At 39.9% G+C, this 22,971-nt stretch overlaps 1 protein-coding gene across 1 annotated transcript in view; it reads right to left on the bottom strand.

Moving 5' to 3' along the window:
- YES1 (YES proto-oncogene 1, Src family tyrosine kinase) overlaps positions 1-22,673 on the bottom strand; it is a 68,767-nt gene extending 46,094 nt beyond the window's left edge. The window contains exon 1 of the mRNA XM_037892784.2: positions 22,533-22,673. The gene's annotated coding sequence lies outside the window, so the exon portion shown is untranslated. The remainder of the gene's footprint in view (positions 1-22,532) is intronic.
- Between the last annotated feature and the right edge of the window lie 298 nt (positions 22,674-22,971).

A 22,971-nucleotide genomic window follows, 5' to 3' on the forward strand; every position in this document is an offset into this window, starting at 1 on the left:
CCTTTTCACTAATACAAAAAGTTAATATATATAAACAAGTACAGCCACTCAGGTATGTTTAATGCTGCAAAAGGTTGTTTTATTTTGTGCATAAAAAGGAAAAGTATAATTAAGTAAAAAAAAAATTCAAAATTAAACACAAAAAGTAACACTCCCCCCACAACTCCATACTAAACAGCTTTATTGAAAGAGAAGTTATATTAAATTTTACCTAAAACAAGGTGTATTGTTGCCAACTGCTATCATTACTGCTGTTATATTGCCTATATTGTATTGCTTCATATATTGACAGATACAGCACTATTATACTGGAGAAATTTAATGTTGGTAGAATCTAAGTTTGACAAACATTTTTTCTTATTGTTTTGTTAAGTCCTGGAGTTTTGTTATTAATCAAATACTGGGAAAGACCACAATGCCCGAATACCCAAATAAAAGAGCAGACTGGTAAAGGAAATGTGACCAACCTGCAGTAGCTGGCACTGAACCAATCCACACCAGAAAATGCAGACCACAAGGATGAACAGATGTGGTCCTCTGCTTCCCTACCCACAGGGTTCAGGGCCAATGGACCCACTCTCTGCAGGACCACATGGGCAATGGAGTGGTGCAGATGTGCCTATTAAACAATTTCTCTTCCATGCTCGGATATCAGGCTCTGCAACGTGCAGTGCCCTTCTACAAATGCTCTTGGCTCTCCAGTGTAGACATGATATTTTTGCTGTGTTACAGTCCTGGACAAAATAGAGGAAATACATCTACTCTCCTCTTGTCTTTGGAAAGTGAAACTTGGCTATTCTTGGGTTGTTGCTATTACAAAGGTATTAAGAGATGTCTTCAGTCCTGGTTAATTCCAACAGCTGAAGGGAGGGAGTTACACAACTGTGGGCCAGCCACTGGGAAAGCCTAGTCCTTGGTCCCATGAATCTCACAAGGCAATATTAATTCCCGCTGACTCAGAGGCTTGATGAATCGAAGTGTTCAGCTCTTTCCAACTCAGAACGAGCAATTTCAGCAGAATATATTGTGTATACTAAGTCTGCAATGCTTAATGGTAACAGGAAGCCACATACCGTGCATTTCCCATTCCTTGTCTGTTTCCCTTTGGACAAATCTTAAAATGCAGGTGGAAAAACAAACAGGAATTGCTGCAACTGTTTTAGGCAAAGGCCAAAGACTTTTCAGGAAAGACATTATAGAAGGGGGAGGAAACAGTGTTGAATGACATCACTCTTTCAGGCAGAAGCACCACTAAAAGTTTTTGAAGTAACAACCAACCATCCGTTTCATATTCACAAGGAGCGCTAAAGTAAAGTAAGTAAAAAGAACACGTTAAAAAATGAATCTCTTAAGGATATGCCAGCTCCCTCTCTTTTAGGGATATGTAACAGAGGGTGCTGCACTTGCTCAACAGTCTCTCCCTGTAACTTGGCATTCTGCAGCTCAGACGCCACTGTGCTATCCATATTGCAGACAGTAAAGTTAAACTATCCAGAGCACACACAAAGCCCTGTAAGTCACTGTGCTCCACAGTTTGCAAAGTGAAGCCTACCAACATTTTAGCAACTGCCACTTTCCAGTCCATTCCATCATACAGAGCAAACCAATGGATTAAGCCTGTAGGAAATAAAAGAAAACGGGGGGGGGGGGGGGGGGGGTGGGCAGCGCAGAGAGGAATGATTACAAAATGGGAGGTGGGAAAGGCCAGGTGTGACACATGGCCAGCAAGCGTTACACAACTAGCAGGCTAATTGACCCAGATTCAACTTTTAGACACATACTAGTAGGGCCCTACCAAAGTCATGGTCCATTTTGGTCAATTTCACGGTCATAAGATTTATTTAAAAAAAAAAAAAAAAAAGTAAATTTTAAGATTTCAGCTATTTAAATCTGAAATTTCACGGTGTGGTAATTGTAGGGGTCCTGACCCAAAAAGGATTTGGGGTGGGGGGGTCGTAAGGTTACTGTGAGGGGCGGGGTTGTGGTACTGCTACCCTTACTTCTGCGCTCTGCTGGGGAAAGCGGTGCTGCCTTCAGAGCTGGGCAGCTGGAGAGTGGCAGCTGTTGGCCAGGAGCCCAGCTCTGAAGGCAGCACCGCTGCCAGCAGCAGCACAAAAGTAAGGATGGTATGGTATGGTATTGCCACCATTAATTCTGTGCTGCTCCTGGCAGGGCGCTGGCTTCAGAGTTGGGCCCTCGGCTAGCAGCCGCCGCTCTCCAGCCACCCAGCTCTAAAGGCAGCAGTGCAGAAATAAGGGTGGCAATACAGTGACCCACCACCCTAAAATAACCTTGTGACCCCCCCAACTCCCTTTTGGGTCAGAACCCCCAATTTGAGAAACGCTGGTCTCCTCCATGAAAACTGGTCTTTTTTGTGCTTTTACCCTATACTATACAGATTTCACAGGGGGCGGGGATGAGATTTCACAGTCCCTGATGCATTTTTCATGGCTGTGAATTTGGTAGGGCCCTACATATTAGTAGATAATGTGTGTGTTGTGTGTGTTTACATATATATTGTTAGAGGTTGATAATGTAACCAAACAGTTTCTGTCTATCCCGGTGTTCTGTTAATTCATTTAAATGAACTGTGCATGTAGTGATATCACCGTCTTAATTTCTCTTGGAAGTATGTAGCAAACTACCTGTAAATGGCGGGAGACAGGCAATTGTCTATGTTAATCCATTTAGCTAATTATCAGCGATGCTTAGGAAAGAGGAGGTCTACTTCAAAAGCTAGGATAATTGTCTATTGTTCACCCGAAGACCGCATGCTGTCAAGAGGCTGCCCAGGAACTGTATATATTTAAAAACAACAACAAAAAATCCACCTCTTGGGCCCTTATCCTTTTCATCTCAGATCTGCTTAAGCTTCATCAGGGGAAGCGTGAGCCGAAAGACTGAAGTCTACAGTTGCATCTTGATCACCCTGATATTGGACATTAGTCTTTAGGTTCAGTCCAATTCTGAAAGAACTCTTTGCCACTCTAAAGCTCACCATCTCTACTATGAAACTGACCTAAGAATTCTATTCCTACCTCTGTGTATCTTTTAACCAATACTCACTCACTCTCTCCTTAATAAATTTTACTTTAGTTAATCAGAATTGGCTGTAAGCATGTACTTGGGTAAGATGTGAAATATTCATTGGCCTGGGTGGGTAACGTGTCCAATCATTTAGAATTTGTAGAACTTTTTATATGTTGAACAAGATTTTCAGTAATCCTCATCATATTGACTTGGCTGTCTGGAAGGAAGGCTTTAAGGGAACTGTTTTTGGCTTCTGGGTAACGCGTAAGGTATTGCGGAAGCTGTTTTGTTCCTGGTTTGGTAAATCTAAGTATTAGAACAACAACCAGTTTTTGGGACTGTCTGCCCCATTCTTTGGGGTTTGCCCTAGTTGAGCAATCTCAGCATGGTACCCCTAGGACCCCGGTTACACTGAGAACCTGGAATATCAAAAGGAGCAAGCCCTGTGGAAAAATCAGTTCTCTTTTTATAAACCAAGGAGAAGAGCCAGAAATAATCAATATCAGTTTACCAAGAAAAAGAAAAATGATTCTCTTTTTAGGTGAACATTTTATTTGGTGTATTGGCAACCAGCTTTCCAGATTTAGACTTAGTTTTCCTTCTTCCATTCCCACCCATATCTATATCTATAAAAATATAAAGAAATCAGCCATTGCAAATTATCAGGCATTATGCCACCTTGTTTCAGATGTATGTAACTCGTGTTTAAAGATTTACTTAAGGTTAAACAAACAAATTCAGCCCAGTAGTAAGTTTTCTTTTTCTTCTAAACTGGAAAATGGAGCTTTAGGAAGAACTGTTTTAGCTACCAGAGTATCATCAAAAAAGAAGAAAGGATGTTTTACTACTTTTTAAAAAAAAGTTTATAGGTTATAAAAAAGGCTGAGATTTGGCAAAAGTAAGTTTGGCAAGTTCATAGTTTATTCCCAAGAGTTTTTGGCGTGTTGAAAGCTGGACGACAAAAATATTTAAATTATGAGTAATAACAATGGAGATAGTAAATGAACAACTTTTAAAAGACATTTAATAATGCATTAAACAGATACATTGTGAAGGCAAAACACTGCATGTATTAATACACTGCATGTAATAACAGAGGGCTGAAACATACCCCGTAGTGATGCTGTTATAAGATAGCTCTAATGCAAAGCTGTTTTAAAAATACGTCTATTTTAAAAAGCATTTAAAAAAACAAAACAATTTTATCATGGAAAAAGTTGTTCACAAGGAAATCCTAAAACAAAAAAGACAAAAGTTGTGAGAGAGAGTGTGTGTGTGTGTGTGTGTGTATTTAAAATAGCATTTCTGAATTAACTTTTGTAATGTCCTAAAACTTCTCTAATTCCAGTGTCCCAATTCATATTGGGCTGCTTTTTTCTAGGTTCACAGGAACCCCCTACATGCAGGTTTCTTACTCTCTCCTGAGAAGATAAAACCGGGATCTATTTAATACAAGACAAGAAAAAGACACTTGGCTGCCTCAAAGTGGAGAATGAGAAATATTCCCTAGTGGATGGAGGAGGGGTTGCTAAGCCATGAATTTCTGCAGAATTCAAACTTTCAATTTACAAAGGAATAACTTTTAATTCTTATGGTTGCAAACGTCATCTTCCAAGTAAGTGAGAATATGGTGCTGTCTTACCTTAAGGTCAACCTAGGCCAGCCTGCATGTTTTTTTAAACATCACTGTTTTTGTCTACACTATTTGCTAAATGCAGTGAAACTGTCAAGAAGCACATCAACTTAATTCTTCTAATGTTTTACCAATATATTAACAGCAGCAGATCTGGGCTCTGCAGCTATTCACAAAGGATAAGGACCCAAAAATACTGAGATTGGGAAGGAGCAGCAGAGAACCCAATATAGACACCTGTAGCCACCAAGAGATGATGGTGATGCAGTACTGATACTCCCATTTGCGGTTGTGGAGAGAAAGACAGCATGAGAGTAGAAAAGAGACCCTTAAAGGGGAAGCATAGTAGTTAAGGCACAATGAGAAATGTATATGATTTTTCCAAGTTTCAACTCAATGTGAAAAGAAACACAAATTAAGTGTCCAATTGTGTGATGTGCTGAACTTCTTCAAATATTATTGACCTGAAAGTGAGTGTTGGGATAGATACCTCTATCCCTAAGAACAAATTCAAAAGAGAAAAGCAGAGACCCTTCACTAAACTGGCATAACAGTCAGTTGGGCAAGTACTTTTATTAAAAAATTCAATTGTTTTCTCACATCCTCCTTAAAATAAAGCCTCATGATCTAATTCTCAGAGGTATCAAACTCCTACTGGCTTCAATGGGAATTATGGATGTTTTGCAGCTCAGAAAATTGGGCATAGTTATGAAGGCTATTACTGAATGTAAATGATGTAACAGTTTAACCCTAGTCCTCCCAGGTCATCTCCCACACACAGCCTATTAAATGAAATATTTCTAATTTCCCTGTGAGTTTGTAAACTCAACACGTTGCTTAGAAATGTCAATGGTTTCTGAATGGCCTAAGCAAACATATTCCACAATGAAACATCCTTAAATCAAGAAACTAGAGTTAGAGAAAACCAAACAGTTCCAAAAATCCACTAATGCAGTATTTTGAAGTAAGCACACATCAAACAAGAATTTATGCCACACAGCTGAAGTACATGTTGTACAATGATGCTGGCCTCCAGTGTTAGTAATAAGAAAAAGGAGTACTTGTGGCACATTAGAGACTAACAAATTTATTTGAGCATAAGCTTTCGTGAGCCACAGCTCACCTCATCGGATGCATGCAGTGGAAAATACTGTAGGGAGATTTTATATACACAGAGAACATGAAACAATGGCTGTTACCATACACACTGTAATGAGAGTGATGAGGTAAGGTGAGCTAGTACCAGCAGGAGAGAAAAAAACCTTTTGCAGTGATAATCAAGGTGGGCCATTTCCAGCAGTTGACAAGAATGTGTGAGGAACAGTAAGGGGGGAAGGGGGAAGAACAATCATGGGGAAATAGTTTTACTTTGTGTATGACACATCCACTTCCAGTCTTTATTCAAGCCAAATTTAATGGTCTCCAGTTTGCAAATTAATTCCAATTCAGCAGTCTCTCGTTGGAGTCTGTTTGACATTTTTTTGTTGAAGAATTGCTACTTTTAGGTCTGCAATCGAGTCACCAGAGAGATTGAAGTGTTCTCCGACTGGTTTTTGAACGTTATAATTCCTGACGTCTGATTTGTGTCCATTTATTCTTTTGCGTAGAGACTGTCCGGTTTGACCAATGTACATGGCAGAGGGGCATTGCTGGCGTATGATGTTATATATCACATTGATAGATGTGCAGGTGAACGAGCCTCTGATAGTGTGGCTGATGTGATTAGGCCCTATGATGGGGTCCCCTGAATGGATATGTGGACACAGTTGGCAACAGGCTTTGTTGCAAGAATAGGTTCCTGGGTTAGTGTTTTTGTTGTGTGGTTGCTGGTGAGTATTTGCTTCAGGTTGGGGGGCTGTCTGTAAGCAAGGACTGGCCTGTCTCCCAAGATCTGTGAGAGTGATGGGTCATCCTTCAGGATAGGTTGTAGATTCTTGATGATGCGCTGGAGAGGTTTTAGTTGGGGGCTGAGGGTGATGGCTAGTGGCGTTCTGTTATTTTCTTTGTTGGGCCTGTCCTGTAGCAGGTAACTTCTGGGTACTCTTCTGGCTCTGTCAATCTGTTTCTTCACTTCAGCAGGTGAGTACTGTAGTTGTAAGAATGCTTGATAGAGATCTTGTAGGTGTTTGCTTGTGTCTGAGGGGTTGCAGCAAATGCAGTTGTATCGTAGAGCTTGGCCGTAGACAATGGATTGCGTGGTGTGGTCTGGATGAAAGCTGGAGGCATGTAGGTAAGTATACCGGTCTGTAGGTTTCCGGTATAGGGTGGTGTTTATGTGACCATCACTTATTAGCACCATAGTGTCCAGAAAGTGGATCTCTTGTGTGGACTGGTCCAGGCTGAGGTTGATGATGGGATGGAAATTGTTGAGATCATGGTAGAGTTCCTCAAGGGCTTCTTTTCCATGGGTCCAGATGAAGATGTCATCAATGTAGCGCAAGTAGAGTAGGAGCATTAGGGGATGACAGTTGAGGAAGCATTGTTCTAAGTCAGCCATAAAAATGTTGGCATACTGTGGGGCCATGCGGGTACCCATAGCAGTGCCGCTAACTTGAAGGTATACATTGTCCCCAAATGTGAAATAGTTATGGGTGAGGACAAAGTCACAAAGTTCAGCCACCAGGTTTGCCGTGACATTATCGGGGATACTGTTCCTGACGGCTTGTAGTCCATCTTTGTGTGGAATGTTGGTGTAGAGGGCTTCTACATCCATAGTGGCTAGGATGGTGTTAGTAATGTTATTTGAATGATAATCATGTGAGTTTACAATAGTTGCGATCTGAGTAAGAATCCATTTCAGAAGGTTGTGCGACCACTTTGCCAATTAAACTTTTAAAAAAATTCTCTTATTTACAAAGACACCCTAAATTTGTATCTGGAATGGTTTATATTATGCTTAGTTAAAAATTAGCAGGCACTGCTATTTTCCCCCACACACAGTGGTCAGAGCTCTGCCCATAGGAAAAAAAATGAGCAAATCTTTCAATAAAAACTCCAAACATTTGACACCTTCATGAGAATGATAACACATACTAAACATCAAGAAGTTTTATTTTAAAATAATACAACCATATACAGAAAATCATAAGTAAAATTTGTAAGACGGTTTCTGAAAGAATCTCTCTCAAACAAAATTGTATATATAGCTGGATGAAAATATATGAATGGCTGTGATTTGCAATCTTTTAATCATCCTAACAATAAAAAAATTGTGCTTCTGAAGAAAATTAGGACTCTGAGGGAATCAAATGCAAGAAGCAAACACAATGGGGAAGGGAAAGAGAAAGTGGTGTAAACTTTAAAAAAGTACACCAACTCCAGAAATTTTATTTTTCCATTCTTCTTTATATATAATCAATTATGAGGAAATAAAATGGTTAAATCAGCTAGGATTTTTACAAGTGTGATCTGGTATAAGGAAAATGAAGGCAGTCACATTAAACAGCAATACTACTATCACTGTAGCAAATAGGTCATATTTTTCAAAAAATCAGCACTCCCTTTCTACACAAATTGTTTGAAAAAAATTTTTTTAAGGCATCTTCTCCCCAATTAGCAATTATAGGGATCTCTTGGTTATTTCCAAGATCAGAATTCTATTTTTCTATGACGTATTCAGTCAGATTTTGCACAGCCCTATTTGTGGGAAGGGAGGACAGGACGAAGGTATCCTTCGGTTTCTATCCAACCCACTTGCCTCCCACCCAACTACTTTTCCACTGAGACCTGGCACAATTGTAGTCCATGCTCTTCTGAGTCCAGGAACTGATTTTTTCCAAAGTTAGTGAGTTGGGAGGGACAAGACAAATAGAATAGTTTCCAGAATTACTTTAAAAAAAAATTCTAAGGAAACATACTATGTGTCTGTTTGGAATGTAAAAACAACTGTAAGAACCTGCAAGTAAAACAGACTTAATTTTCATTATGCAAGCTTACAAGGCAGACACATTCTTTTTGATTTATGGTTATACAGCGCCTAGCACAACTGGGTCCTGGTCTATGACTAGGGCTCCTGTGCATTATGGTAATACAAGTAATAAATACTTAATTGAAAATATTATTACTTTTAATCATCTTAGGTGTTATTAGCAACATAAATATCATATTCTAAACATCTACTTTATTTAAGTCCAAAGTGTACTTTTATAATAATACAAAAGTTAAGAACTATGTAACTCATGAACTTTTCAGTAACAATTAACATTTTTTGATTCTTACAAAATGTGAAATCAAGTGTATATGCACTATATGTAAATATCGTCTTAAGCCAAATATAACAATGACTTAAGAAAATTATTACTACATACACCACCACTTTGGAATTTTTGGTTGACATAGCACAAATTAGTCTGGGATAGATAGCCTAAATGATTCTGGGAAATGCTCACAAGGGAACAAGTGAGTGGTTTTAAAGTTGCAAACAAAAGGTGACCACAAACACCTTGAATGTATATCCTAATTGGCATTTCCCATCTCTATTGCTGTTCTAACATCCCCGGATTTGTTTTTTTTTCAAATTACAGAAATTATGCATTTTCTGATTTTCAAACAGAAAATCAGAAATCCCCCCCCCCCCCCCACTCCCTTTAAAAATATCAAGTCTATTGTATGGTTTTCTGGCATTTAGAAGATGTAAACATTCCAAGAAAAAAAAATGCAAATTTCTAGGCAGTCTCTTTGTTAAGATCCATAACATGAAATTTTACTTCAAGTGGACCACTGCAATTCTTTGGCCACATTTACTGAAGAAAAATTCTCTCTGCCCCACCCATTCAATCTAAAGAATATGATTCGATGAATGTACACTCACAAAAGGATGAGCCATTGTAGCAGTTCAATCATCTCAACAGTTTGCTTTGTCTTTTATAGTAGGAAACCCCCCCTCCTCCACACACAAATTGGCAGGTGAAGGGTGAATTATTTCATAAATGAGATTCTCTAGTAGCCTGTACATAAAGAAATATTGCTTTTTAAACATTTAATTAAAAAGTACAAAAATTCAGAACTCTTGCAGAAATCGCCACCACCCATTTGGTAGCTTCAGACACTAAAGAAAATATGAAAGTTACCAAAGCATCCAATGTTTGACGTACGTTAGACTGTACATATTCAGCAGTTATATGAAACTGCAGTTTTGTTCACAGAAGCTTTCAGATGAAACCTGAATCTCAAAGCCAAACTCACCAAGATTTTCTCAGTATCTATACAAACACACTGAATTTTGCCTTATTGTCCATTCAAAACCAAAGACCCCTTCCCGAGATTTGAAAATAAACCCAGCCTTACCAAGTGCTCTCAAGCCTTTCAGTAAACCAGGCCAAATAGAATTTCAGGTTTCATGATGACATTTTTGCTAGTTTCTAATTAGATTATTATATTTCTTTAAAATAACACAATGTACTTCAGTCTTTCCCTATCCCAGTCTATAATTTTGACATACAAAATGTATCAGACTAATGAAAATATAATTCACTATTAATAATGCTAGAAAACCATACTCTTGAATTTAACATCTTCGTCTAGGGCTTGGGGGAGGGGGAGGGAAGTCTACCCACCCATTCACTATGGGCAAGAAGATTACCTTGGCAAGTGAGGGGCTTATATCATCAATTTCTGCAGAAATTTACACTTTTCAAAAGAAAAAAGAAAAAAAAAAGTTTTAACACTGTGGTCGCAAAAATCAGCATTCCATATATAAAAGAATGAATGGCCAGGATGTCTTCTCAACCCAGACCCTCTGATGCTGTTTGCTTTTTCAAACAGCAGTGAAATTAACAGAACTCATATCATTTTCACTGGTGCTAAGAAGAACCCCATGGCAGCTATGAAAGTGGACAAGATTACGTAAATTCCACTTTGCTGTTGTTTGGGGGCAAAAATGCACAGAGGAACACACTGGTATATTCACAGGGATGAAATGGAGTGGAAAAAGCTGAGAGAAGAGCAGAGTTGCAGAGAACCACCCCCAGGAGGCTGTCGGTAGGAAATGGTAAGACAAAAAGCAAAAACAAAAAGATCATTCTCTCTTTCAGAAGCCAGATGGAAATAGCTTTGTCTCATCCTCACCCTAGTTCCTTCTGTCGCCCTATATCCTGCTCCTAATCTCTGCAACTTAAAAAAAGAAAAAGAGTATTTAAGTCTTAATTTATAAAATAGGTTATTCCATGAGCAGCTTGGCTGCCTTTACAACAATTACAATTGACAAATCTCATGTCATTCATAGACTGCTCATGCCATCATAGGTAGCTAAACAGCTATCCCCCACCAAACTTCTATAAATTAGTCATTTTATTCCTTTGATTCCCTCCCGGGGGTTCTGTTATTTAATTTCCATCTTTCCTTACACCTCCTGACTAACATCTCCTTGCCCCAGACCTCATGGTCCCTCTGGGTGACACTACAAGTCTCCTAAATCCTGTGTCTTCCCCCTGGATTTTCTCCTCTCTCTTTTCCCATGTCTTCTGTCCAGGCTATCGTGTAAATGAAGACATGTGTGTTAGACCTCAACTGCAGTAAGATAGCTCTCTGGCTCACACCACTTGAAGAGGAGGAAGGAGCACTGCAAAAGGATTCAGTGCTGTGTTTTCTTTCTACCTTGCAGCCAGCCATATAGTAGGAAAGCAGCCAGAAACTTCTACCTACCCTCTCCATACACAATTTATCAAAGGGGTTTGGGAAGGCAAGAGGAATAAGGATGGTGATGTTTAGGTAAGGTGTATTAATAGGGCTGCATTTTACCAAGGTCAGCTTCTTAAATTAACTTAAGTTTTCCCACCACTTACAGGTATTTCTAAGATACTGCATGCTCAAATAGTAGTTTGGTTAAATAATATTTCAGTTTTTAACACTTATCTGTTAAAGTACACATGGAAGTTACAGTCATGTAGACTACAATTCTGCTTTTATACTATACCACACATCGGATAGTGTTTCAAGCACATATTTTGTTGTTAAACAATAGTGGAGGAGCAGATTACAACATGAATCCTCTATTCTCTCCACCAATTTAGTGATGCACGTCCCAAAAATGTCTATTTTAAGTCACATTGCACATTTGATCAGAACACTGCAGCTCTGCTTGACCAAGGAACATTGTCTACCTAGTTTCTTGGACTTTAACTCTCACTGCAAAGGAATAGTGGATAACATATTACACACATAAATTTGGACATAATCCCTATCAGATTACTACAGTTTTCAGGCAATTGAAAATTTGGGCCAACATTGGTAGACAGTATCCATTTAAAAACTTTCACCCTTGTGCAAAGTTAAATCAACTTGGCACTCTCTCTGGTAGCCAATTGTATCCTTTAAGTAGAAACTCTATTCATTCAATTGAATTGCTGCATTAAGGGGGACAGTTGGTTGGCATGGAGAGGATTGGGTTGATTGACAATGTCCTTTAGTCACAAAGAAATTGCAGCAAGAGTTTTTTTAAAAAAATCACAGTGGGTCTCTCAATAGACTAAGCTAGTTGAAGATGATACAAGTACAGAATGTCTCCAGGGAGAAGTTGAAGATTCAGTGCATTTCATCAGTCCAAAAGTTACTTGTGTGTCTTGTTTGTAAATTCGGTAGCTCAAATTTAAAAGAACTCCTGCTTCAACTTTTAACTCAGCACAAGTTACAATATCAGCTCAACTAGAGTATCCCTAGAGTATGGTTGTGGGATTTCTGCAGAACTGCAGATACTTGACTGGGAATTTTGTGGATCTTCATTCTTACATTTTATGGTATTTCATTATGCACATAAAATTTTGATAAAAAGGTACTCAAATTTAGCTCTAAGTATTTTTTAAAAGTCAAATTTTCAAATGATTACAATCATCCTTTTTGTCCTCCACAAGTAAAATCATATAGTGCTTACTGAAAGAAATCAGAGTGATCAGTTATTAAATGAATGCTTCCAATAGATGGAATCACTTAAAAACAGGGTATTTCAACACGCATAAATACAATAAGACAAACGAGTAAGACACTACTGCATATATAGGTACTGTATTCAAATTGTTAACATTTTTGGATATTTTAGCTTTCGATAACCTTCACATTTACAATTTGGATATCACTGTATAAAATCTAGTAACTATATAGAAGGCCATAATATGTCTTCACCCACTGAAGTTAAAGGTGTTATTCTGGATGAACACTGGAACAGAGGAAGGCAGAAATTTGGTCCAGTTTTTTTACTTTATTTTGTTTTCTTTAAACACACTTAATTTTCCTTCGCACATGGGAAGATTATATAGACTTCTCCACTAATGAAACACTTGGAACAAACACCACTATGATTATATAACAAGAAAAATGTGGCATAACTCCCAACATACAGTATATTGTTTGTTAAAACAAATTGGAATAGTCATGTCGGCATAGTTGTGCTGGCATAGCCCCTTACTGTAGTTGCAGCGTATAGAGACAGGAGGAGTTCTTCTGCTGGTGTAGGAACACTATCTCCCAAATGACATTAAGGTTGGCCTACACTTGCAAGTTACATCAGCATAGCTCCTGCTGGTCAGGCTGTGACTGACATACCTACTCTGACAAAACCCCCAGTGTAAATGCAGCTATGTTGACAGAAATGTGCTTTTGTGGATGCAGCTAATGTTTGTGAAGGTGGTGCTCCTATACTGACAGAAAAACAATTCCATCCACATTGGCTGTGTCTGTGCTAGGGGCTGGTCTACACTAGAAAGTTAGGTCAACAAGCTATGTCGCTCAGGGGTATGAAAAATTCACACCCTGAGAGATATAGCTAAGCTGACCTAAGCCCCAACATAGACAGTATTACATCAATGGAAGAACTCTTTGATCAACTTAGCTACCATCTCTTGATGAGGAGGGTTTACTACAGTGACAGAACCACCCTTTCCATGCCCTGTAGCAAGTTTCTACGCTACAACAGCACAGCTGCAGCTGTGCCACTGTAACGGTTCTAGTGTAGACATAGCTTAGGGGGCTATGCCAGCATACACTCTGTAGCTGACATAGCCTGAGCCAGCAGGAGCACTCTTCTGTGTTATATCTAGAGCTACTCTGCCAAAAAATTTGCTTTGTTGCTAAGGCGTGTGCTTTTCTCATACCTCTGAGTGACATAGCTATGCCAGTATAAATTTGAAGCGTAGACTGGGCTTTAGAAAATACGGCCAATTTCACTGCTAGGGTAAGCAGATAAAAGTTTTCTTCGTTTTATACTTCAGTGAAGTTGACTTCAATAGAGTTGCCTCCACTTACGCCATCAGAGAATCTGGACCTATTGTGTAAAAGCCTAATCCAGCTCTCCCTGAAGAGGAACTTTGCGACTGACTTCCATGTCAACAGGATCAAGCCCTAAAATAAGTAGGCTAAAATCTCAGCAAATCACACTAGAAACTGACATTTTTCTTTGCCTAATTAGTTAACAACATTATATAGTTAAATTGGTGTATTGCGCAATTTAAAGGGTTATTGTTATTCTGATTTTGACTGAAATCACGTAACTTGCAAATCAGAAGCCAGTCAGATCAAGGACTTTAAAAAAAGTTCACCGCATTCAAAATATTTAAATAGTGAAGGATTTACCATTAAATTTGTCTACCCTGTCTTTTCAGATTAAAAGGACTAGAGGCTGAAATCAATGATATTTTCAAATCTCAGTCAAGCATCATAAAAATAACTTCTGAATTAAACTGTCATATTACTTCTAGCCTCAAAATGGCTCAAAAAAAAAAAAAAAAAAAAAAAAACAAACAAACCATCCACTTGTGTGGATACTGCACATACTATATGAAAATGAGATACTGTACACATTTCAAAATATAATTCATAAAATAGCAGTGGCAGAAAATACAACAGAACTGTATAGTCTAACTTCATTGTACTGACTACGTGTTAGGTTAGCCACCGTTTCACCCTGCATGCACCAAATCAAAATAGCATTCAGAAGTCCTACAGCAGCTCAGACTTCTCAGGAGTTTAAAAGAAAAGAAGAAAGATACCTAGATTTAACAGCTACAGTATACTACTTCTACCAATAGAAAATATAGCTACAACCAAAAATGTTCTTTGCACAAGTCAGACCTACCCAGAGAAGACAGATAGTTTATGAAAACAATTTTATCACTTGTCTCGGGATCTATGGATTAATTGTTAGTCAGCCAGAACCATAATTAAACAACACTACTTAGGTTTTTATACATTTAGAGCAAATAAATACATCCCAGAGTTTACAAATGAAAATTGATTTCTTTAAAATTGATAATACACAATTAGTCGGATAGTTTTTTTTTTCCAATTAAAAAACAGGGGACTTCAAACTCTGCCATTTATAAATCATGCTTTTTTTAAAAAAAAAACATTTAAAAATGCAGTTATATTATTGGAATGTTACATGAACATCACTGTAGCTAAGAATCAGTCACCATTTCACTTGATGTAGCTGCATTTTTAGATTTTTTCATTTATATTTTGCCTATTGACCTGAAATACAATCCCATAACACTTTAAGAAAACAGTCTGAAAACAAAGACTTTATCATTTCCATAGAGAATACCGATGGGAAGAAGTGTGCAATGCCAACCAGTCAGTCTTTCAAACTTGTAGAGCTTTTCGGATATTAGAGACCAGACTTGAGCCTTACACTCAAGGTAACCACATTGCTCACTCCCAGTTTGATACTGCATATATGTATTCTGGCGATGAATAAACTATATGAACTACAACTGAAGGGACAGAAGCTGGAGAACTGAAAACAGGTGCCTGAATGCAGGGGCTACTGGGTCAAACCTTAGTGGTGTTGGACCATGGGAGTGCAGGACAGGCAAAGGGAGTGAGCAGAGATGGGCAGCCAGGATCAGGAGGAGCTACCCTAGCTTCAGATGGGAGTGGAGTTCTGAGTCAGGGATTGTGGTGTGGTGGGTGAGGGGCTGGGCTATTGGCTAAGCGGGGTGTGTTGGGGGATGACGAGGTTAGGGGCTGGGATGTTGGGGACTGCAGCCAGTGGGGCTGCAGTGAGTTGGATGTATGTCAGGGCTGCTGGGATGTGTGGGGTTTGTCAGAATAAGTGGGGGCTGGTGGAAGGTACTGGGTGGGGAGAGGGGAATTCTGGGAGCTGTGTGGTGTGGGCAGTATGTTGGGCAGGAGTGCTTTAAGGAAGGTGAATCCCCTCCCCAATTTCCATAGTGTACAGGGGTCCAAAATTCTTTAATCTGGGCCTGGCAATGGCAGACCGCAAATATGTATATTTACATTGTACATGCACAGATGCAAGAGGGGCCACTATGTTATTAGACCACCAGGAGAAATACCAGTTTAACTGATAGTTCTAGATTAATTCCTTAATGGAATGTACTTTAACCAATAACATAATGTAACGTAAAGGAAATGCTCCTTTTTCTACTCTTAGCAGTAATACAAATACTAATATGTTATCTATGTCATGTAGATACGTTGCATGCATTCATCGAAGCGAGGTAAGGTTTTTCGAGATTTTTCATTCAGAGGTGGTGAAAGCGTGTACTGCATAATCTTTAAATTTCCATTACAGCTTATATGGAAAGAGGAAGCAGTGACTCAGCCCTAATTCTGAATTCCTTTTCTTGTGTATTTAAGTCAAATTCTAACAATTGTGTTTATTGACTGAAAACACCTAACAATACTTATTTTAGAAAGTTATTAATTGATTTTCTTTGGTAGAATGTCTACTCCTGATTGTGGATCAAAGAAGTTCTAATGATTGTGGTGGATAAAGGTTTAATATTGTTATTTAAGTACTCTTAAATACCACCCATCAACAACACTTGTTTGTTCTTACAATTAAAACTGTAAGCATATTAGACAGAGTTTTAAAAGTTTTAGCAGTTAGCCCAAGCACCGTACTTTTTCCTTCCCAAAGCTAAGCATTCCATAAACTTGGCTTACCAGAAGCAACTAAGGGCTACAGCATGACGGCTTCGGCCATCTACCCCCACCCTCACATTCCTGTTAAAAAACCCCAGACATATATTATAGTGCAGATGAGACCCTGACTATATTTGTACCATGAACTTCATAGTATGATTAAAACATAGTTATGGCCTCATCTGTGTTATGAGATTGCGAAGAAACACGTGCACAGAAGAGAAAGTAACAATGGAGGACCTGGGCCTCTTCCAGCATGGTTGTTTCTATAGTAATATTAACCAGCCTTAAATATCGGATTGCTAACAACAAAATCTCCCACAAGTTTCCTCAGAAGTGAGCTATAGGCCTGATCTGCAAAGATTTACATACAAGTAACTTTGCTCATGTGAGCAACCACCTTGTCAATCGGGGTTGTCATGTAAGGTTATTTACGTGTTAGTCTGTAGGATCAGGCCAGGTAGGTAAATGCTATTAAAGTGTTCTTTACTCTTTTCCATTCTTCTCTAATATCTAGTGTAAAGAACACACAGTATTCAGTGGGCATGCAGATTTATCCACAGGAGATTTTGCCCTGAAGTACCAATCATTTGTGTGCGGAATCATTTTAAATGCAGCAGCAGCGTCAGTATTTAAAGTTTACACAGCTGAGCTGGTCAACAGTTTGCTCTCATATGAAACATTTTTGAGGCCATGTCTACACTAACGAGCTCACAGCAGCACAGCTGTACCGATGCAGCTGTGCTGCTGTAAGATCACTATGCCAACGAGAGAGAGCTTTCCCGTCAACACAATAAAACCACCTTAACAAGCGGCAATAGCTATGTCAGCTAGAGCAACTCTCCCACCAACATAGCGCTGGGCACACTACCACTTATGCCGGCAAAATTTATGTCACTCTTGGGTGTGTGTTTTTTCCACACTGCTGAGCGACATAAATGGTAGCGTAGACGTGGTCTGAATATTTAACATATGTGGCACATATCTCTGAAGCACATTCAAGATCACAAGAAACCCAGCAAGTTGTCTCCACTCCCAAAATGCAAACAGAAAACAAAGCCACACTGGAAAAAAATTATCTAATTTCCTGTGCAGCCTCCTGGAGTATTCAAGAAATTGAAAAACAAATATCAGTCTGAGGTTTTAGTGGTCATTACTTCCTCTGCACTCTCTAACCATATCCTGTAACACTACATATTACTACTCCTGACAAGAAAAACAAATCTCCATCCCCATCCTCAGTCCCGACAGCCGAGATGAACCAAGGCACTCTCACTGTCAATCCCCACTGTGGTACATCAGGAAATTAGAGCTCTCAGAGAAAGGTCCTTGATTTTGGAATTAACTTCTTTTGTTGGCTGACAGACCACGTGGGTCTGTATACTCTTAAAAACACGGAGCAATGGAGGGGTATTCCTGTCACTGTAGTTAATCCACCTCCCCGAAAGGCAGTAGCTAGGTCAATGGAAGAATTCTTGTCTACATCAGGAATTAAGTCGGCATAGCTACGTGTCTTGAGGGTGTGGATTTTTAACACCCCTAAGGAGACACAGATATACACTGAAAACTAAGTCTGTTGATCTCCAGCGCATGTGGCAAGGCCAATCCATTTACTCAAACTTTTGTCTGAAAGCAATATTTTAAACCAAAAACCATATTAACATAAACCCATTTATAAACAAGTTTATTTCTGTTACTAACATCTTAGCCCCTGATCTCGCAAATAGCTGTCACATGCTTAACTTTATCCATTGGTGTAGTCTCACTGACTTCAATAGGACTACTAATGTGCTTATGCAAAAACTTACATTTGCTTGCTAGATGAGCACCTAGCAGAGTCCTTTACTTCAACAGAACCAAGATTTAGCTCTTCAAAACTAAAATCTAAATACTTGGCCAAGAAGACGACGACAACAACATCATTATCATAAAGTCTAAAATACACCTGGGCACTTTTCCAGATGCGTTTTCACAGAAGGTGACAACTAGTAATGCAATATGGGGCCTCTGAGATCTCAGTCACTGGTTTGAATCTTTCCTAGCATAGAAGCCACAGAAAGTGGTTACCATACCACAGCTGTGAAATGGTTTATATAAAAAGAATTAGTGATTGCCACAACACAAAAGCCACCATCATAAATAGCACTCTTGCTGACATTCCCAGAGAGGCCAGAGATTTAAGTGAACATGAAGATTAGCCTACCTTCTCACTCAGAGATGGTGACTGCAGGAGAAGGATTAAATCACACTAGTAGGGTGGCGTGGGACACTTTGCATTTCCACTGTCTGTGCTGAATCTGCTCTGTGTATAACACCCTTCACAAGAACTGTTCTCAGAGCATTTTCTTCTAGAATCTCTCAAACACAGCTAATGTTTGTTTGGGTTTTTGGGAGGATGGGAAGGGGTGGTGGGGAAGCATGCTATTTGACAGAGTTGGTTTAGTCAAAACCTAGTAGAATAATCTAGTGTTCTTGTGATAGTGTTTGTTTTGGCACGGACATTAATTTTTAAATTCTTAACATTAAATGGCTTGTTCAAACTGTGTTCAGATTATGGAAATAGTGTAGTCAGTCCAACAAACAATGAATAAAGATGAAACAGCATACTTTTCCCAGTAGTGGCATGAACATCTGGACTAGTCTACTGAAAACGTGTCGCTTATGTTTTTCTTTTGTCCATAAGTAGTTTTTAAAACAGAAAATATAGAACACAAAGTCATGTTACCACTTAATTCATAAAGCAAGCTTTGGTTATATAAACTGACATTTGTCACAAAACAGACATTTACCAACATGTAACAACAACACACATTTACCACAGTGGAACAACACACACAGTTCTGATTTATTCTCTTGGAGTTGCTGAAAGTATATTGCATATCAGAACAAGAAGGTAAAGCCTCCCATCTAACAAAAAAAATTGCTTTCTAGAGCAGAAAATGTTCTTGTTTGTTATGTTATATGAATATTAGTTTAAAAAAAAAAACCTTGATGTTTCGAAGAAGACATTCTGCTATTCTGTTACTTTGATATAATATAGGTCAGATTTAAAGTCTGAAGTTACTTGCCAACGTCACTGTTTCCAGATACTCTACAACACGTCAATTGCAATATTTTTCCCTAAAGGCTACCACTATATCTGACCTATAAGTCCTCATCCTCAAAGGAAACCTGCACAACACTTTCAAAAGATGACCCTGGAAGCTTAAATTCATAACTTTGCTAGACACTAAAAACCATGGACTGAATAGAAACACTGCATTTATGGCTTTTGTAACCTGTAACCCATGAACAATCCTGCACCCACAGCTGCTTAATTTCCCAGAGCTGAAGAAAACCTCTGCGTATGCTCGAAAGCTTGTCCTTCTCACCAACAGAAGTTAGTCCAATAAAAGGTATAACCTCATCCACCCTAAAAGAAAAGGAGTACTTGTGGCACCTTAGAGACTAACCAATTTATTTGAGCATAAGCTTTCGTGAGCTACAGCTCACTTCATTGGATGCATACTGTGGAAAGTGTAGAAGATCTTTTATACACACAAAGCGTGAAAAAATACCTGCCCCCACCCCACTCTCCTGCTGGCTTAAGAAAGTTTGGCAGTTTAAATATATTTTTAGATTTACAGTAATTGTTTTTTTCTATAGAGCCAGAATACCAGGTTAGTTGCAGGCATAGATGGATTGAGGACAAAAAAATAAATAAAATAAAATCCACTTTATAATATAAAATACAAATTATATATACTTAGGGCCCAATCATGCTCCCATTGACATGGATCAACTTCAAACATTCAGGATTTGAATCCAAAGTAATGAAAGACTTAAGAAAACCAAACAAAAGACCTGAGCAATCACTGTCAGTGCTTTACACTCAAGTTTTTGTCTTGTAAACTTAATTGCATGCACCGTACTGTTTTTTCTTGGAAACTTGATATAGTCCTTCTGACGTGTAAGCTTCATTTATGTCACAAACACTACCTTGTCCTGCGACTACAGATCAACTACCTGATTTTACAAAACTTTTGTGTATGTTTAGCTTTATGCACATGAATTCAATGGAACCATTTGTAAATAAAGTTATGTACATGCTTAAGAATAAGGCTCAGGCCCAAAGTTCTACTGTTCAGTAAAGGAGTCAATTTTGCAATTTATTAAGTCAGTAGAAACAGCTGTGTTAAAACTGTATTACAGAACTTTGGTAGTTACACTAACTATATTTGAAAGCAAATTAATTATCAATGTCTGTTTCACGCTCTTATAATTTCTCAGAGAAAAAGTTATGGTTTACAGTGAAGTTTCACATCTTGGATTTGTGGCCGAAGGTTAATTCTGTGTGTGAAATGACATAAAATTCCATTTAGTTTTATGAACCTGTCAGCATGTGAAAAAAGCAAACAACTTCATTCCCCACCAATATTCTCTACATTACAAACTGTTTTCAGACAGGTTTGCTCTAGACTATCTTAAAAATAGTTAATTTTAACATGAACAAACAAACTTAGTTTTAAATGAGGACAAAAATTCTTTGGTATGTTTGGGGAAATCTGTCCTGAGAATAAAGTTCTATAGTGTTACATTGCACTCCGACAACGCAAAGCGCAGCACTCCATATCAGTGTGTGTACAGGTTGTATAGAGTTGCATACATTACAATAAGAAAAGGAGTACTTGTGGTCCTTTTCTTTTTGCGAATACAGACTAACACGGCTGTTACTCTGAAACCATACATTACAATAAGTGCAAGCAAGTGCATGTATCTCAATTAAGGCATAAGATGTATATATACACACACTATATTGCCCCTATCTTATGGGAACTCAGGTACATGCTTAACTTTATGTAGTGCAAATAGTCCCATTCAAGTCAGTGTGTCTACTCACAGCGCTTAAAGTTAAGGACAAGCCTCTGCAGGACTGGAGGCCTATGAATTCTCTATATATGCTTTTAATTATTTTATTTATAAATAAATAAAGACTTGGTGAAGTGTTGTGATTGAAAAATATATATAAAAGTAAGAAATTTAAAGTAACCATGCCTCAGCTAGACACACAGATGTAATAATGCCCAACAATAAACAGAATATACAATACTACATAATAATTAGACAATGGTGTCAAGTTAGTTGATTTGGAAATCAATTTTCGATTTCCTGACTTTGCTGGTTTAGATTCTCAAGACACAGTGCTTCTTTAATATAGTGGGGGGCGGGGGGGTTTGCACTGAACTGATAAAAGAAGCAATTCAGCCTTGGACCATGCTATACTGGATATGGCTCATTATGAGCCAAGGTGGTCAAAATTAAAGCCAAGAAACAAACGCTCTTCCATCAATACCAGTGTAAAACATATGCTGGTGTGACTACAAGGGGAAAGGGAAAAAACCTTGACCATACACCTCCCAACATGCGCCCTGGTGGAGAAATGTCGAGGAAACTTAAAGGAGTGGTAAGTGAAAATGAAAAGTGGAGCCTCCAATAAACTTGTTTGCTCTTTCGCCCCCTCTCAAAACAATGAGACACGCTGTGGTTTTCAATCAAAGCAAGCCAGGGAAGGCAGAGACCCCTCTCCCCAGAGCAGTTGTTGCCAGGCTTCAAGCGGCCAACAGACAGCGGCCCCTGCCACCCTTGCAAGGAACGGGACTGACGGGCAGAGGGGAAGCCACCAACGGGACCCTCCTGCCCCCCCGCGCCTCAGAGATAGTCCCCTGGGGTGCGGCCACCCCCCAGCCCGGCCAGGCATACGGGCTCTGCTCCCCACTGGGCAGGGAAAAGTTACCAGGAACTTTCTGTCAACCCAAGGGGGGCAGTAGGACGCTGGGCGGCGCCCCGCCCCCTTCCGCCAGGGACACGGAGCCGGAGGGGGGGAAGGGGCTCGCCCGGGCGGGGGAGGCGGCCGCGCTGACTGGGGGCTCCGGAGGGGGGAGGGACTGGGGCCTATCGCTCTCCGGGCGCCGCCGCAGCCTCTCCGGGGGTGAAGGCGCGGCCGGTTTCTCACCTGCTTCTCAAGCCGCTCCGGCAGGGAAGGACTCGAGCCCCCTGCTCCTCCCGGGGCCGCCGCCGGACCGGGCAGCGGAGGAGGAGGAGGGATCCGGACGCGCTCTGCGCGCGGAGACTCGCTGCGAGGAGGAGGAAGCTCCCCCGCCCGGCCGGCCTTCTGCCTCCTGCCTCCCCCGCCTTCACTGGCGCTGCGGCCGCCCCATGCGCCCGCGGAACCTCCCCCTCCCGACCGACCGCCGCCCGACTCAGAGGCCGCGGGGCGGAGCCGGACAGCGGGGGCGCTCCCCGCCCCCGGCGGCACCTCCCGCCTCAGCGGAGCGCGAGTTCAGCGTCCCGACCTAACATGGCGGCGGCGGCAGCAGCTCCCCTTGCAGCGGCGGCCGAAGTGTTACCACCCCCCACCCCGTCAGGCCCTCCCGAGCAGCCCCTGGCCAGAG

This window comes from Chelonia mydas, chromosome 2 (assembly GCF_015237465.2).
Source record: "Chelonia mydas isolate rCheMyd1 chromosome 2, rCheMyd1.pri.v2, whole genome shotgun sequence".
NCBI lineage: Eukaryota > Metazoa > Chordata > Testudines > Cheloniidae > Chelonia > Chelonia mydas.